The sequence below is a fragment of the Armigeres subalbatus genome, chromosome 2, assembly GCF_024139115.2.
Source record: "Armigeres subalbatus isolate Guangzhou_Male chromosome 2, GZ_Asu_2, whole genome shotgun sequence".
Taxonomy (NCBI): Eukaryota; Metazoa; Arthropoda; class Insecta; order Diptera; family Culicidae; genus Armigeres; species Armigeres subalbatus.
Window position 1 is genome coordinate 165359223 of NC_085140.1, and position 17202 is coordinate 165376424.

Consider the following 17202-nt stretch of genomic DNA (forward strand, 5'->3'; position numbering starts at 1 on the left):
ACAGGCATCACGGATCGTAAAAGGTATAAGAAGTTTAATAATTGTTTTTGTAAAATACTTCTATATCAAAATTGGTTTGACAGCAATAAAACAAACATAAACAAACTAGATATCAGCGCTTGAAATAAGAACACAACCAGCTAGTGGTGTTTGACGCAACAACACAATCGTATCATACAAATATTCATTCCCAGCGTGAGCAATTTTTCCTATATCTTTAATAAATACTATCAAATTTTTCGCACGTTTCATATTAAAAACTATTTCAAACTTTTTGTCAGTGTTGATAATGTTATATGACATTTGTCGATTTAAAATCAAAAAACACTGTTAGAGAAATAATCATTTTATTAAACTGATTATAAAAGAAGTCCAGTGGTTACTGTTAAACCAAAAAATCTGTTGAAAGTTAGCTTTAAACTCTTTTTATGTATCACAGCTCTGATCAAGATTTAGAAACTTTATTCGGTATACTCAACAAAGACAGAGTGCGATGAGAAGGAATTAACCATACTATACATTTATATAGTGCCTTTTCTCCTGAGAAAAAGGAAATTCGATGCAAGGCATGATACACTGGCATTGCATAGCGAGAAGGATATTCTAGCAAATCTGTAGCAATACTATTATAAAACATCATTAAATTGTGAAATCTCCCAAAAAGTCATTATAGGTTTAAAAGGATAACCTTTTATTGAAAGCCAAAACTTGCTGTTGAAGCCTAATAAATAATAACATTCTTACATCACGCTTCCATATTTTCAATATAGATACAAGCTATCACATTTATTCATTTTAATAAAATATCTACCTACCCATTATAGATACCTTTAATATTATAGGTACTGGAGATACTTTTCACATATCCTTATTCTTGTGTAGGCTTTTTTTATTAATTATGTTGTATCAATAATTATTCTTATCAGCATTTTATGAATAAATATAAAAATTTTTACCAACATTTAATATGAACTGAGAAAGAAATTCTTGCTTATCACGGGGAATCACAAAGTGGTGTATTGAAGCTTGAAGGCAGACCTCGTTACACTGTATCAAAAGTCGTATATCACAACGCATAATTACAAAGGCGGAATTTCGAAAAGGCAAAATGTAGTACTCTTTCTTTAAAGCGAACAACTTGCATGACTGTAACTTATTGCAATTAAACACTAGACACTACCTTTAAAAACAACTCGGATCAGGTTTCACGTGGCAAAACAAAGGTCCAAAGAAAGTCCACTAATTACGTAACGCAAAATTTGGTCGTTTCAAACCCCTATTTTACAGTTTTTGTGAAATCCTCCCAAAATTGCATGGATTTCATACATCTCGCATCTTGGTGTTATATTTCACAAATATTGAAACAGCGTTTATAATTACTTAAACATCTAATATCTTACATAATAGTTCTTACTTCTACTGAAACAATCCAACTTAAAACTTACCCATCAAAAACAAAGCAATGAAAATGAATTTGTTTTTTTCTTATTTGTGATTTTTTCACAGTAAGCACGCTGCTTGTTAGCAAAGAAAAGACGAGATTGCTTGTATTTCTTGTTTTGCGATGAGATGAATATATGTTCAGTGAAATGAAAATGTAACGTTCCCTACCTGTCGGGAAGATTTCTCAATTTACTCCAAACAATGTCGCATGAAGAAACGCATCATTTTGTGCGCACAACATTCGGGTCTAAGCTTGGACGCGGTGTTATGACTAGCAAATCATGCTCATCAACTTGCTGCAGTAGAGATCTCAAGACTGCTAAGAAACCGTCATTCTGCATAACGAAAACATTATGTTGAGATGGCTACGAAAGTATAAAGTAAAACTAAGTATGGATGTATCGTGGAATTGAAGTCAAGATCCATGATCTATCGGAAAATGCTATCTTGATCAAATTATGGAATTCCTCCAGCACTATGGTGATGTAATCTCCACTGGAGAGAACATCCTAAGTGCGATTACAAGAGCACGGAAGAGCGTCGACATCTGCATATCGCAGAAAGTATTTCAACTGACTTATCATCATAAGGGAAAAAACTGAGCAAATGTAGCGAAGCTGTAAAGCCTGAATTTGTGAAGCACATATGCCCGAATGGTTATTGCCATGAAGTCACGTTCTTACCGAAGATAACATTAGAGAATTGGAACGTGGTGTGTGTTACTGGTGTCGACAGAGAAGGAATTTCAACAGCTGGATCGAATGAACAGGAGCTGATGATCGTGCATTCTGTAGTTGCTACTCCGTGATTACCGGACAATCGCAATTGCACACGGAATCAATGGATGGAAGAATGGGATGTACTTCCAACCCTCAATGTCCGAGAGCTCTAGTATTTAAATGGTCGATAACGGCGCTGGCCATGTCCTCACGGTCTATCGGGGATGGAAGGAATGATGCTCACTGCCCACTGCCGAGAACATCTCTGCACTCGTCACGACACGCAGCAAAACAGGAATAATAAAAATACAATTGACCTTTCCCAAAAATTGTATCTCGTTTAATTGTCTCAGTCGATTCTTTGGCTTATTTAAGGTCAACTTTCCCAAAGGCCTGAAAAATTCACCCGATGTTCGTTCAAAATCGGCTCAATCTTAAAAAATTTTTTGTTTTAATTCTAAAATACTTGGGCGTAAAAAATATGGGTTCTGTGGGAAAGTTGATCTAAATAAGCCAAAGAATTGAGCAACAAAATTTTGACGGAAAATCGATTGTACGTGGAGCATTTGTTTGGTACTTCGACAAATTACAGGTAGTCTATTCTTCTCGAGTCAAGTCGACTTGAACCTGAAGTCGAACAAGTAAGACATGAAGACGACCACACAGTTGTGGTCGAAATACGATTGCAAAGATATCGAAATAATTGGTGAATTAATGGAGAACTCTTTTTAGACGGTTGAATACATTCCACTAAAAGAGCTAAAATATGTTTTTCTAAGGAACATGGTAAAATTAGTGCGTCAAGTTGGGCACTTCAAGTACTAGATAAAAATAAGTTAAGAAACTATAAAGTCATTCGATAATAATAGAAAGCTCGTTATGCAGAATATTACGCGAGTCCATTTTGTTATTATTTTTTAAATATTAAATCTCTTCAAAAAAAATTTCAACTGCGTCAAATATGGTGCCTTTACGGTATTTGTATGTGAACCAAAACACCCACAGCTTAAAATTACTGCACTAAAATTGGCCAAACAGCTAATCTTCATGTAATACATGTAGCTCAGTAACGGAGACTCAGAAACACAAATTCTCAGAATAATGCTGAGGTTGATCTGTGGGACTACCTACTTTGCAGTTTATGTAGGATCGCAGTAGTCATGCAACTGTCCTCGCTACTCCTCCCAGTTAAAAAATTAGTCGATGTTTAAACTAAATGTAGGTGTTTTTGATTTCTGCTGTTGAGGCCTCTTACGGTGTCATTCAGAATGGCTACCTTTGGGCTCACCAACACAATCTTACAATTACACCTTCTCACCTGATTACACTGCAGCTTCACAAGTTAAACCTGATTATCCTTCACTAGAAAAGTATCAGAACTAAGTTTGAATCTAATCTACATTTTGGCAAATTATCGAATCATTCAGGGCTTATTTAGTATCACAATAAAATAAAACAAAGTGAAAAATTCTTCCTCCACCGCGCATGCGTTGTTGTCGTCGGTTGCACGTCGCGGCAGCGTCGTATGTAAGCAATCATTGATCATTCTCTATCGCAGCAGACAGTGCTGTCAACTCAAATACTGAAATCATAGTGAAAACATGAAAATTTCGGTAAAAAATCTCCTTCCAACCTGTTATCTACTAATGTCGTAATTATATCATTATTATTCACTTTGGAACGTCTGAAAATGAAAGAGAAAACGGTAAATTTCAATAGTTGATTGTGTGTTTTAAGAGCTGGCAAAAAATGTCGCAAGATGAACATAAAAGCTAGCATAATGAAAACAAACACATAATATCAACGTGAATCAAAGCAAATCTGGATTTTGACACATTTCGATAGTTTATACATATTAAACCTGTTAGAATTTGAGTGCAACTCAGACGAAATCGATCACATTAATGCAATGTTTACGGTGATCGGATGCGAAAAAAAGGGTATTTTTGTCTGCCTTAAGTTTGTCTGTGTGTCTTCCCACGACTACTAATATTGGTTGATGATTTTATGGACAACTCACAAAGAGATTAGAGTGCCACCCAAGTCACCTAAAGGATGTCGAAAAGATGATGGTGATGATGATGATGATGATGATATTATAGTTTACAAATAGTAGCGCAGCTTATTTCAATTAATTTGCTAAAAAAACTTTTTCTGATCTCTTAAGTTGGCTGATTTAGTACTTTGTTTCATGATTAAGTTGCCTAAAAAACAGTATTTTTAAATACTTTTTTGTTTCAGGTTTCTAGAAAAAGTCGTCTAGTAGTCTTTTTAGAGCTTTAACTAGGGTATGCTCATCTTTTCCAATCAAATAAATCGTTTTCTCGTCAAAATTATTTTTTTCATAAGTTGAATATTCCGGTTAGGGCAGACCAAAAAAATATGTTTACACGGTATTGTTGTTATATCAGTTATTTAAAAAACATATTTAGTAAATTGGTCAAACTTGAGATAAAAAATTAACATATCCCCAATTTTTGACATAATAAAGAACAATGAATTCTTGAAATGCCTGTAAATATATTTTTGGTTTTCCTAACTGGAGGTATCAATCAGAAATAAATGTAATTTTACAGAAAAACGATTATAACTTGAACGGGAAAAGATATCGAGCATATTTACCCATCAAAGTTGCATTTTTGAGCTCTAAAAGTCACCTGAAGACAACTTTTTTCGAGAAGTCTATAAAAAAAAAGATTAAAATACTGTTTTTTCAGGTACACTTAATCCAATTAGGTAAAATCAGCCAACATAAGAGCTACAGAAAAAGTTTAGAAAATTGACGTAAATATTGCGCCAACTTTGTAGAATTTGACACGAATTCACTCGTAATAGTGTAAAGTTCTTAAAAAAATTAAAAAAACCTTGTAGAACATAACACGTCAATATTCCGAGAAATGAAAAATATCTCTTTATTTTTTATAGAATGGGCCCTCCTATTTTTTGGTACCACCATAATGATGGCCTTACTATTTCGAATAATTTTAGAACAACGGGTTTTCCTAAAAAATGTAGTTTTGGCGGTAAAATGCATCTTTTTCGTAAACTGTATCTTTGACTATGTCAGTGTTTGAGAATGCTTCGGTTTTGAGCCAATGTCTTAAAAGCACAGAATCATGAAAGGGTTTGATAAAATGAAATGTTTGAGTACTTGATTTGTTTTCCATCTCCGTTGACCGATTGCCATGCTACCATGCATGAGAAAATTATTGGAGAAAATGATCCTTTCAAGAACAAATCATTGCTAAATACCAGTTTGGTTTTCGAAAGATAAAGAACAAATGATTGTTCATGTTGCTCTTTTCAGATATACAGCTGGCCTATGCGTCAAGGAACAACTGGTCTTCATATTTTGGATATTAAGGGCTTTGATTCAGTTTTATAGAAGTACTGTCAGACAATCTACGCAGTAGTGGATTACCCGATATTTTAAATAATTTCTTGAACAATTTGTTGTCAGTAAAACATATGAACTTTACTCGCACTCTGGACAACTTCCAGAAATAACTACATGGGCCTTCCCAAGGATCATGTTTAAGTCCCTTGCTTTATAATTTTTATGTTAAAGATATTGACAATTGTTTGAAGGGCATCGCACACTCAGACAATCTCTGGAGATGACGCCGTGACTCTAAGAGGTCCATGCAAATGCCATGCAAGGACCATGCAAAGTACCTAAGATAATCTGACTGTTTGGGCTAGACATTTAGGGATCGAGTTTTCACCGCAAAAACTAATTGGTTGTAGTTTACTAGGAAGCGGAATCCAGCTCACTGAAACTAAAGCTGTTGAATGATGACATCAACCAATCTTTATCTTCTAAATTCCTTGGGTCTGCGTTTGATTCCAAGTGTACCGGAAAACCCATATTGATTATTTGGGGATCAGTAAAAGGCGAATCACAAAAGGCGAACCACAGAAGGCCGAACGGCCAAAGGCGAAAATGTCTTAGCATACCACAAAAGGCCGAAAACTCAGAAGGCCGAACCACGAAAGGCCGAATGATATAAAGGCCGAATCTCAAAAGGCCGAATAACACAAAAGGCCGAAATCATTACAAAATGTTTCAATCTTTCAATAAAGAACTTGAATATCTCAAATTTACGGTTTATTTATTATGTTGCCCATTAAGAAAAACTTGTCCACGTATTTTGAAACTACAAAATACCAACAACAAGTTGAGGTATTTAACGTCAGTTCAATCGTCGAAGCTCAATCTTTCAATTCGAAAGAAGTTGTATGACGGTGTTTACAGAGTCAATTTGATTCCCTTGCATAATAGATCAACTTCATTGCAGTAATGAAAGCATGAACATACGTATAAATATTATCACTTTAAAGTAACGGAGTAATCCAACATCTCTTTTTCTTCCTTTGTGACGTAGTAATCATTATCAGTAGTATTGGGGAAATAAGTCCCCAAATCGTGCCCCTGAGCCGACGTTCTGATACTACTCATGATCTAATTGCGACATCAGAAGCTAAACAAAATAGACTTTTTTCAATTCCTGTTTTGACCAAAGCGTATAACTTGCAGTAAGCGGTGTTTCAATGCATATCATTTTCTCCCACAGAGAAACGAAACTGACTTCACAAGACTCTACTGAGAAATCACAAAAAATCCGAATATCTCTAAGGGTCTGTCTCATTTGGAGAATTAAACTGAAATTAAACTTAAAGTGACATTTTACTAAATCAAAATCCCTGCTCGCAGAGCAAGATTAATTTGACAGATATCGAATCATTTTGCATCGATGTCTTATTGGAATTGGGCGCACACAGCCATTCTTATTCCTTATTTGCTAATTTCGAACTGTCACTTTTTAAGTTTAATTCTCCAAATGAGACAGACCCTAAATTATATTAAGTATTTGAATAAAGTTTTAAGTACTAGAATAACAAAGTGACGGAGCGAGCGCGCGCGCTCCGGTCCACTTTTGTTGGTCTGCCGATTTTATTCGGCCTTTTGTGATTCGGCCTTTTGTGTTTTGCCTTTGTGATTCGACCTATGTGATTTCGGCCTTTGTGGTTTCGGCCTTTGTGCATTCGGCCTTTTTGCTTTCGGCCTTTTGTAATTCAGCCTCAGATCTGCCTTTTGTGATTCGGCCTTTCGTAGACCCATTATTTGATAGATAAATGCCGGAAAAGTATGGTTTTCTGTTCTATATCCGAACGCGGTGGGTGCTCACCCGGAACCTCTATCAAACTCTATAGGCTATTCTCTGTTTTAGAGTACGGCTCTTTCTGCTTCCTCTCTCAGAACTGATTGCCACCTAATTAAATTGGAACGAATTAATAGTTGTTTGCGGTGTATGCCTTCTGCATTCAACGCATAACATGAGCCTGAGGTGCTTGCAGAGTCACTCCTTAAAGCAACGTTACTGGAACTCTCACTAGATATACTGATCAAATGTGGGACAAGTAACAAACTTGTCTTAGAAAATTTGATAATATGCTTGAACTGATTCGTCAATCAAGATCTGAGGGTCACCTCAAACATATCGTCAGATCTTTGTCTTCTAGTTATAATCCACCTTTGTAATTCATCAACGACAGTTCCTCCATTGAATACGATCTGTCCATGAAATATGCAATCAAGGAATAGGTACCAGATCATCTTCGAAATCTTTCCATTCTCCTATTTTTTCTAAATATGAATAGGTCAATTGCAACAACAGATATTTCACTGATGGTTTCAATCAACGGATCCACTGGCTTCGGTGTCTCCAATGTAAATTCAACCACCTTCCGAAAACTTCAGGAACCTGTGTTCGGTTTTCGTTGCTGAGCTGGCAGCAATTAATCGCTTTGGGGATTATTTCCGATCAGCCCGTAGACCATTATTTCATCTTCTCGGATAGTCTCTAGTCTGCTATGACAATCCGGTTGATGAATTTAGCACGCATCTTACTTTTTACAAATGAGAGCAGATGCGTGATTTGGTCGAAGATCATTCATATTACCTTTGTATAGTCCCATCCCATTGCTCAATCTATGGCATAATGAGAAGGCGGACTTGCTAGCGTGAGCGCACAGGAAGGTGAAGTTTATGATAGACAAATCTCGAACAACGAGTTTTCATAGTTCCTAAAGTTTCTGCTCGACTTTGTCAGAAATGAGGACTTGAGTGAGGCTTCATTCTGCGTGATGTCGAGGCTTATGTCCAATCACTATTCACTAAACGCACATCGCTACAGAATAAACCTTTGTCGATAGCAACTTATGTAGGTGGAGCCGGTTACGATGGTTTCGATTGATCACGTAGTTGGTTCTGCTCGGAAAATGACGCCTCCAGAGAGCAATTGTGATACCTCCTTGTGGCCCGAGGTAAACAACCTTCAGGGAAGTAAGAGTGTATTGGGAGATCGCGATGGATTATATGCAGGCCATCTGCCTTTTCGCTTGGCTGATATCAAAGTCTAATGCCCGTGTTTTCTCTTTCTCAGTTTGTTTTCTCCGTTCGATTCTGTTTATTGTTCCGTGTAACACAAAGCCTTGGCCATCCGGAAGATGCTCCATGCCTCAAAAAATCGAGCACGACACCACGCAAAACCGTTTCCAACGTCCACGCAAAATAATTGAAACGTTTGATCCAAGACTACTCACACATGAATGTAAATGTAAGTCTACTGTTTAATTCCAAAAGAATTTCTTTACAGCTCAAACATTTTCACCCTTCAAATTCGAGTGATATAACATTTGGGAACTCAGTTCTCAGTCATCTTCAATTTCAAGTTTTTCATAATTTAATTTAAATGGAAATACACTTGATTTTGCCCTACTGGTTAGCAATGAAGTGATTGAAGGTAAAACACTTTCGTTTCAATTATTTTGCTAGCAAGGTAAAATCTGAGCAATCGAAAGTGCTTTACACTTTATTGAAGCGTGAACTTGAAAAAATTAAACATGGGTGATGATGACGGTTATTAAATCGGTTATTCTGCGTTCCTGCAGTGAAAAAAGCAAGTTCTATCAGTAGTAAGCAGGTTCCAGAAAGTAAGTAGAATCTTTATAATGTGATATACAAAATCATCAGCTACGAATTATTATAAATATTTATGCTTTTCATTATTTTATTCACAGAAACCAAATGTGAAAAATCCAATGATTGGAGCTAGTATTGCATTGACAGACGGACATGGCTTGATTTTATGGTATGAAGATGCTTGAATAATTTAAAGTTACTGTCACTATAAATCATTCATTTTAATCTTCACAGTTCTGGCGAAATCATTATCCAAAACATGAAGTTCAAGAGCAGCAGGAGATGGAAAACGGAGCGTCTGAGAACAGATGAAAAATGTCTCATTAGTGTAATGTTTCCAATGTACTAATGTAACTAATGTATGGATATATTTATTCTAGAAAATAAGTTTAACATAATAAGTTAATACAAATAAATGAAAATGTAAAATATTTGTCGAATCAAAATTTATTGTTTTAAATAGTGAAAACATTTGAATCGAACAAAAGAACAGTCGCTTCCAAAGCTTTTTTTGTTGAAAATGAATAATACTTTTGCATTTCAAACAATATCATTCAAAATGCAAAGCAGAATTTTTTTCAAGCATGTTTTCAATTTTTCAATTTTTTTGCTGTTGAAACCAATATGTTATATGACGAGTTACTGAAAGTGTTTCGCACTCGATTTCCACATGTTTGACCAGTAGGTAAATCAAGTACAAAACACTTTATAGTAGCGTGTATATTTTTTGAGTGTCAAATGCAGCTGGAATAACCTAAACCCATATTCCTACCACGTCGTCCAGAATTAGGTAATTTATAACCTTGAGTCACCACGAGAATTACGGTCTACGTCCCCTACCCTACTAACTGTTAATGATAAGATGATACTATTGTAAAATATCATACTTAAGAATAGGCTCCGCAAAGTGTCACATACGACTGAGCCTACAAATAAATGAAATGTTTAAAAAATCATCTCGAGGATTTGGTAGCAAAATCCATTTTTTATCCCGAAAATATGTCACCCACCCAGTGGCGTAGCCAGAAAATTGGTCAGAAGGGTTTTTGAACATTTTTTTGGAAAATATTTTTTAAAATGTTGCTCTGGGGAGGTTTTAGTCCAAAATCCCCCGTGGCATACGCCACTATCCACTATCAATATCAAACTATCACCTATTACAACAACGGTGCTGAGAGAATCGAATCTGTTCAACGCTTTCCTTCGATTCGCGCTTCGTAGGTACCTTGGCTGTCTCCGTTACGCCTACCGAGTAACGGCCGATGTCAATTGATCAACTTGGAGCTACTTCGCTCAAGGAGAGATGTCGACAAAGCATTATGATCGCCGATACCTGCAGGGACGAACGACCGGAGCTATGTTGGAAAAATAGACCTGAACGTCCAGCCACGCATGCTCCGTAACAGCCATAAGTTGAGCTATTTGTGGCCTACAGCGTGTCTTCAACAGAGTCGCATCACTCTTCGATTTTACGCCACACGGAGCATGTTACGCCGAAGATTTTCATCGTTCTTCGCAGACATAAACAGACGAAGACAATGACTATGCTTGTTTAAATGTTTTATACCTATTTTGTATTATCCCTTGACACCATCTTTTAATGTTCACTTTTTTCAAATACTCTACATCATTGCTAAATGTAGCCTGTTGATGCAACAACAATAAAGATTAAGATAAAGATAAATGATTGTTGATTCACATCATTAAGGGGAAAACAGTTACCTTCTTGTTTAAGGATGTCGATAAGGTAAAACAAATATATTCGTTAATTATGAAATTTATTTTCAGACAATTCAAGATCTTCTCAATTGTAAAGTTAGAGTATGTTTAAGTAGTAACCCACGATTTCTATTTTCCAAGGCAGCCGCAGTTTCCTGACTCCATGGTACATATGTTTCCAACGAGTTGGACCAAGAATGGAAAATCACAAAATACACTGTAACTTGTCTGATTTCTTCCCTTTGTACGTATCGTACACCCCTTACTGCTAAGGAAGTAGTTTTTATGGTATGGCACAGATAATTACATTCTGAATAGCGCTGAATATGTTTCTCATACCACGGCGGAGTATCGATCTCTTTCCACCCTATAATAGTACTCTATCCAGTACTGATCGAATTGCATCAAAGTCGATAATTTGTGTAATTTGAACTTCATTGACAGTTCGTGCTCATTATCCGTTCATTCATCAACTTGATGGGGATAAATTCTTCCAGCGTTTCATGAATATACCCGTGAACGAATAAAACATTAACAGTTTGTTGAATTCAGTGAACCATTTACTCTAAAAATGTTTCACACTTCCCAGCATTTTTTTTAATTTACAGGAAAATAACTTCATTTCCATTGATTTGAAATGACAACAAAGTTGGATATTTATCTCATATATAACCCACAATATGAACTATTTATATAGATCCTTGTAGAATATTACATTAGATTTTTAGTTTTAAGGCTTGAGAGGTGGCTCGAATCCATCTTACCACACATTACTCTCTGATAGTAAGAAAAAGCAAGGATGTTCGGATGAATGCGTTCGCCCATCATATGCATCAATTTCAATTTATTGACATATGTACTCTTGCCAAACTGACTTATTTCTATACCGGTAACGTGGATAAGGAACAAAACATAAGAAAAAATCCAAATAATACTACCCCATACAGCGGACTCCACATCAATTGATTTTGCTGCTGATCTGCTTCCCATTTAAAAATGCCTCCATAACGAGCCACAAAAGCAGCAAGTCAAACTTTCGCTTACATTCTTTCAATTCATAGCGAATCTTTCCGAATACTTCCCGCTCACGCCACACCTGATCATGAATACCGGCAATAGACCACATGCAGAACGTAGCATTCGGATCACGCCCATCCAGCTGGTAGCGATCATTCAGATAAAAGCGTTTCTAGCGCTTCCTCAGGAGTTTTTGTCCATTCAAGAATCTTTTACCAATACATGCAGGAAACCATGCATCTACCTTCATTGACCATCTGAATCTGTGCTGAGTTCCACAACATCGTCATGGGTTCGCGCCTTTCGAGCTGCTCTCTGCAGATGTAAGTGCGTTTATCCTCGGTGATCGTTCAAAGTTGAGCCCAATCGTATGCACCCTTCAGGTTGTTATAGTTCTTGTTGTAGTAGCAAAAGTTATCGGACAATTCTCTGCGTACAATCGATTCCTGCAGAAAGCAGCCACACCTTCAGAGTATCCTTTGCGTACTTTTACAGCCAAGATACTCCGTTGAACAGAGAGGCGAAGTGAACCAAGGAGAAAGATTTGAAAGGGCATCATCGGTGGATCTTCTTGGCATTGAATTCTCAGACGCTCTTCGACGAAACTGTCAGCATTCGAATCCTCCTTTGTATCCCGGAGTGGCCGCAAACTTCATCTACACTTCTATCTACTTCGCGTATTGAGCAGTCCACCCCAATCAATTGGATTGACCTTGAAAGACGCCTTGTGGATGTTTGATAAAGTGGAAACTGCGTCAGATATGTGTGAGATTATTGTTCACTTTGTTGCGAATTGTCCTTGCTGCATACTCTGTTTCTCCGATGTCACCCACAAGGGAACAATGTTGTGGCATTCACTTGACAAAGGCACTTCGGCCGGTAGAGATTCACCAACGTCTTCCACCCATTTTAGAGGAACCGTAGTGGGCTGAAGTCACATACAACAGCCCTGATATTGTGTTTTTTACAAAACGGAATGGTATCTCTTGGCCATTCCAGTTAGCATGTGAAAATTGATATTTAGAGATTCACATTCCTTTGATACTCCTCGAGACCTGGAATAATATAAGTTTAATGTGAGTTATGGCACGCTTCAATTGCTATTTATAATGAAGTTAATTCCAAGCCGGCAACAGACATAACGTTATTTGGGACACGCTTAGCGCTAAGGGCTCGCAGGTTGATATGATCCCACATCAAATAACGATACACTGATCGACAATCACCCTTCAGCCTTCATACAGCTGATATCAAATTATTATAACAAAGCAGTTGGTAAATAACCATTCAACATAAACTTGTAGTGTCTGATAGTCGCATCGAGGAATTTCGGCACGTGAAGCAAACGTGCAACGGAAGTTCGTTTTCAACGCCAGTTTCTGCGCAAACAAAACGCCCAATTGTCCTGCACTCGGGCATCGCGGGACATCCAATATACAACGCCTGCTTATTTTCGTCAACTTCTTTGCATCCGACAGGATCCGTACACGCTTTTCTTAAAGTCAAAGTCCAAGATAGATGGCGGTTTCATTTCGTGGTTTTGAACTGCTCTAAAAATCGTCGGTTTTGATCGATCCTCCTTCAATTTTCGGCTTCTTCTCAGCAGGCCCATCGGTTTTGATGATGCTTTCTTGGTTGTTTATGCTCATAACATGAACTATACGAATAAAGGATAGGTAACGGTTACTGACGATCAATTTTTATCAAATTTGTTGTTTCAAAGTAGCTTACCCATTCGCGACAGTTTCGTGAAATGGAAAAAATCTAAAATTTTAAAGCAAATATATATATATTGTCTTGGACAAGCAATCGACTACTACAGGAATACAACTTAGTTTAAAGTATTCCGTAGTTTTCTATATAAACTAAATGCTAATGGCAATACTTTGTTTCAAGGGCTCCAAGATTGTTCTTGCTCGCGTGCGAACAGCATCAAACAAAAACAACAGCATCAATTTGACAAAACAAAAAAAACAATAGGCCTTTTCATGTGACACACTGGGATAGTTTAGACGGTTTTCGTCGGTCGGATCGCTTTTGCATCGGTTGTCTGTTGCATAGACGCTTATTGGCTCAGTCAGAATCTACCAAAAACAAAATCATATATACGCAAAACGCAACATCAACAACAAGAATTACCAATAATACTAATGTCACTGTGGTGTATAAAATAAAAGGGGTGGTAATCCAGTTGCAGCAAAAAATCACAAACACTTCAGAAATCGCGAAATCACGCACACTTCTACTCATTTGGCGAACTCAATAGGCCACTACACGGCAGCATGATTTATTGGGGGTGTTCTCTGACTTGCAATATCCCCATCTCAGCCATCTTGATTTGTGTATGGAATTTATGCTCGTCTGTTCACGTTTAGCGCTGAAAATTAATGTTTCCCCCCGCGCTGGTTATTCCCATCTTACTGACGAAGTCGTTTAACCTACACATACGAAAGGGCCTTGCTGCACGGCAGGATGCATTTATTGGGGAGTGTTCCGACTTGTTAATATATATTAATATAATATATAATAATAATATATAATTATTAGTTCATAAGGGTTATGAGTGTTTCCACATATATGATATGCGAATTCACATAGCCGTTATGTGGGAAATGCTATACTAAAATTTATTGTGCCAAACAATGAATATGAAGAATTTTGTCAGTGTTATAGGGTATCTGTTCCTATATCAATAACAATAAGGCAATGCGCATATGAAAATAAATGCACTGATTTCTCACCCAATAATCAAGAAACATGAGAATAATTATGCCGGCTCACGTAATGTTTAATTGAAAACAGGTAACTTCAAAATAGTTTTATCACACTATAGAAGTCGGCTGAGAGCCGATGCCCACGTAGCGGTTTTAAAGTAATGCGAGTTCGGAGACGAGCCATGGCCTAAGTTTTCAAATAAAGCACAAAACAAAAAAGTAATCATGAAGGCTGATTTTACGACACCCCAAGCTACACCGATTTCGTCGGTAGTAAAAGCAGTTGGGTCGTTGACACCATTCCATCGGTGATAGAAACAGTTGATTTAGCCTACAGATAGCGAACGGCGACGGAAACGGAAAATTTGACAAAATATAGAGGCTGCTGTCAAATCTGCGCGCTTCCGTCGCCGTTCCGCCGTATTGCGTGGGGGCTGAAAAATGATTCGATGAAAAATGATTCGATATCTGTCAAAAGTCGCGCAAACTCAAAGCTATCACTTCCAGAACATCTTCGGTCGTTCGCGCGACGCCGTAGAGAACAGACATGGAGGCTCGAACAATTTCACAAACATGTAAACAAACACACCGAAACGCAACGCCATCGACTCACAATCTCATTCTGAAAACGATGGCGCTGGTATGCTCTTGCATGCATAACGACACTAGCGCACAGGCTATTTTTTGATTACGCTAGCGCTGATTATGCAGGGATAAGGACATTCCAAAGTTATTTCAAAATGAACAGTAAAAGTTATCACAACATGGCGAGTTAGTACTGACCTGGACGGACTTGCAAAGAGGAAAGAAGAGGAATCAGTTCGCGCCAGTCAACTGCTGTCACGAACTGTCAGATGCATCAGCAGCTTTTTGTGTGAAAGTATTAGCTCGAATAAAATATTCCGCATGATTTTTTTACGAAGACTTTTTCACTTAAGTATTTCAAATCATCCGTTTAGATTAATAATCAGTTATAAAGCGGTGTTTTGTTCCCGTATAAAAAAGAAGAGGTCTTTGCAGGTCTCTGTCTCAGGTAGTGATAGAGGCCTGAATAAGAGAAACGCGATAGGTATGTGCCGCCAATCGAACCGTCAAAAACAGCAGCCAATCAAGAGACCTGTAGCGCAAATAAGTTGGCTCAAATACTGAAACGGCAAATTCGATTTCATGCAATTTTTAAATAAACAAAATTGAATGTATTTTACATTTGTTTGACATATATGCACGTCATTTATAGATTATGAAATTTAATTCCATTGTTTATTAGATTCTATTCTATGTTATGTGGACACATAAAATAGCGGATTGTGAGATTTTATCTACATAAAGCATTTCTTCCTTTTCATGTGTTGTTCTTTGATGAAGAAGATTGAATTCGTGTTGGCAGAGTAATATTTTCTATCCGCGTTTCTTTATTCAGGCCTCTAGTATAGTGACGACATCGTTTACATTCATTCTGAATGTTTACATACGTTGACCTGCTTTGTTTTTTTGTATACCGTGCAATAAAAACAATCATATCCATTATGTGTGTACACATAAATTTTGACTATAGCATTCTACATAACGCCTTTGTGAATTCGCATATCATGTATGTGGAAACACACATAACCCTTATTAACTAATAACCTTTATGTGGATTCTCCTATAGCGGTGGTTTTAACACACATAAAATTTATTTAAAAATTTCTTTCGATTTTCGCCAATCCAGCTTTCCACGCTCGGTAAAGGCTGCCTCACACCTCGGAAAATTTTCCAGCGGATTTTGAGCCCGTGTATTTTAAATGGGGCCGGATTTTGATTTTGTCCAAATCTGAAAACATCGCATATGCAAAATGCATGGGGAAAAATCCAGAACCAAATTCCCGAGGTGTGAGGCACTTATGGCGTGGTAGTATGGGATTGGTTTGACACTAGTTGAGGAAAACTCACTGGCGAAAAGGCCTTTTTCTCTTCCCTCACCAGGAACGCCAGTGAGCTTTCATCCAGCTAGTGTCAAACAGTACAGTGACCGATTGATTTTTACCGAAGACGGCTAATAACAAGATACACAGATACACATACTATTGCCTGATTATCTCAAAATTGCACGCGGCGAACCCTTCATGAAAGGTACGGCCGCGCTTTCTGCACCCCGTATTGATTCTATGGATGAATAGCATTGGGTGTATCGTTTGGCGCGGCTGCATTTTCGACAGTCATTCGCCGCGTGAAGTTTGTAAAGTACCCATTTGGGAACACTACAAACGCCGCGCAGTGTATCATATCCAGAAAATCTGACACATATCTGAAGCGCACTCATCGGGTCACGGAAACACTAAGATGAAGTGTTTGTGTGAATTTGTTTCGACAGCGCGAGAACTAGAGAGCTTGCTAAAGGCTAATCCATCTTCTTCCAGCAGCATAAGATTTGTTTTCATCGGAATACGTTTCCTGCTTGAAATTGAAACACAATCAGACAACAACCAGTACTATTAGTGAAAATAAACAGCACGTTCGGATTCCTAGCTGATCTGCTGCCAGTGGATAATAAACTCAAATAAGACATTTTTTAATGAATTAATTTGAGTACATGCAATCAACAGAACAACATGAAAGCTGCTAC

General features: G+C 37.4%; 1 pseudogene; it reads right to left on the reverse strand.

Annotated features, from left to right (window-relative positions):
* Window positions 1-11824: 11824 nt before the first annotated feature.
* Window positions 11825-12461, reverse strand: LOC134209352 (deoxyribodipyrimidine photo-lyase-like; annotated as a pseudogene).
* Window positions 12462-17202: the final 4741 nt, after the last annotated feature.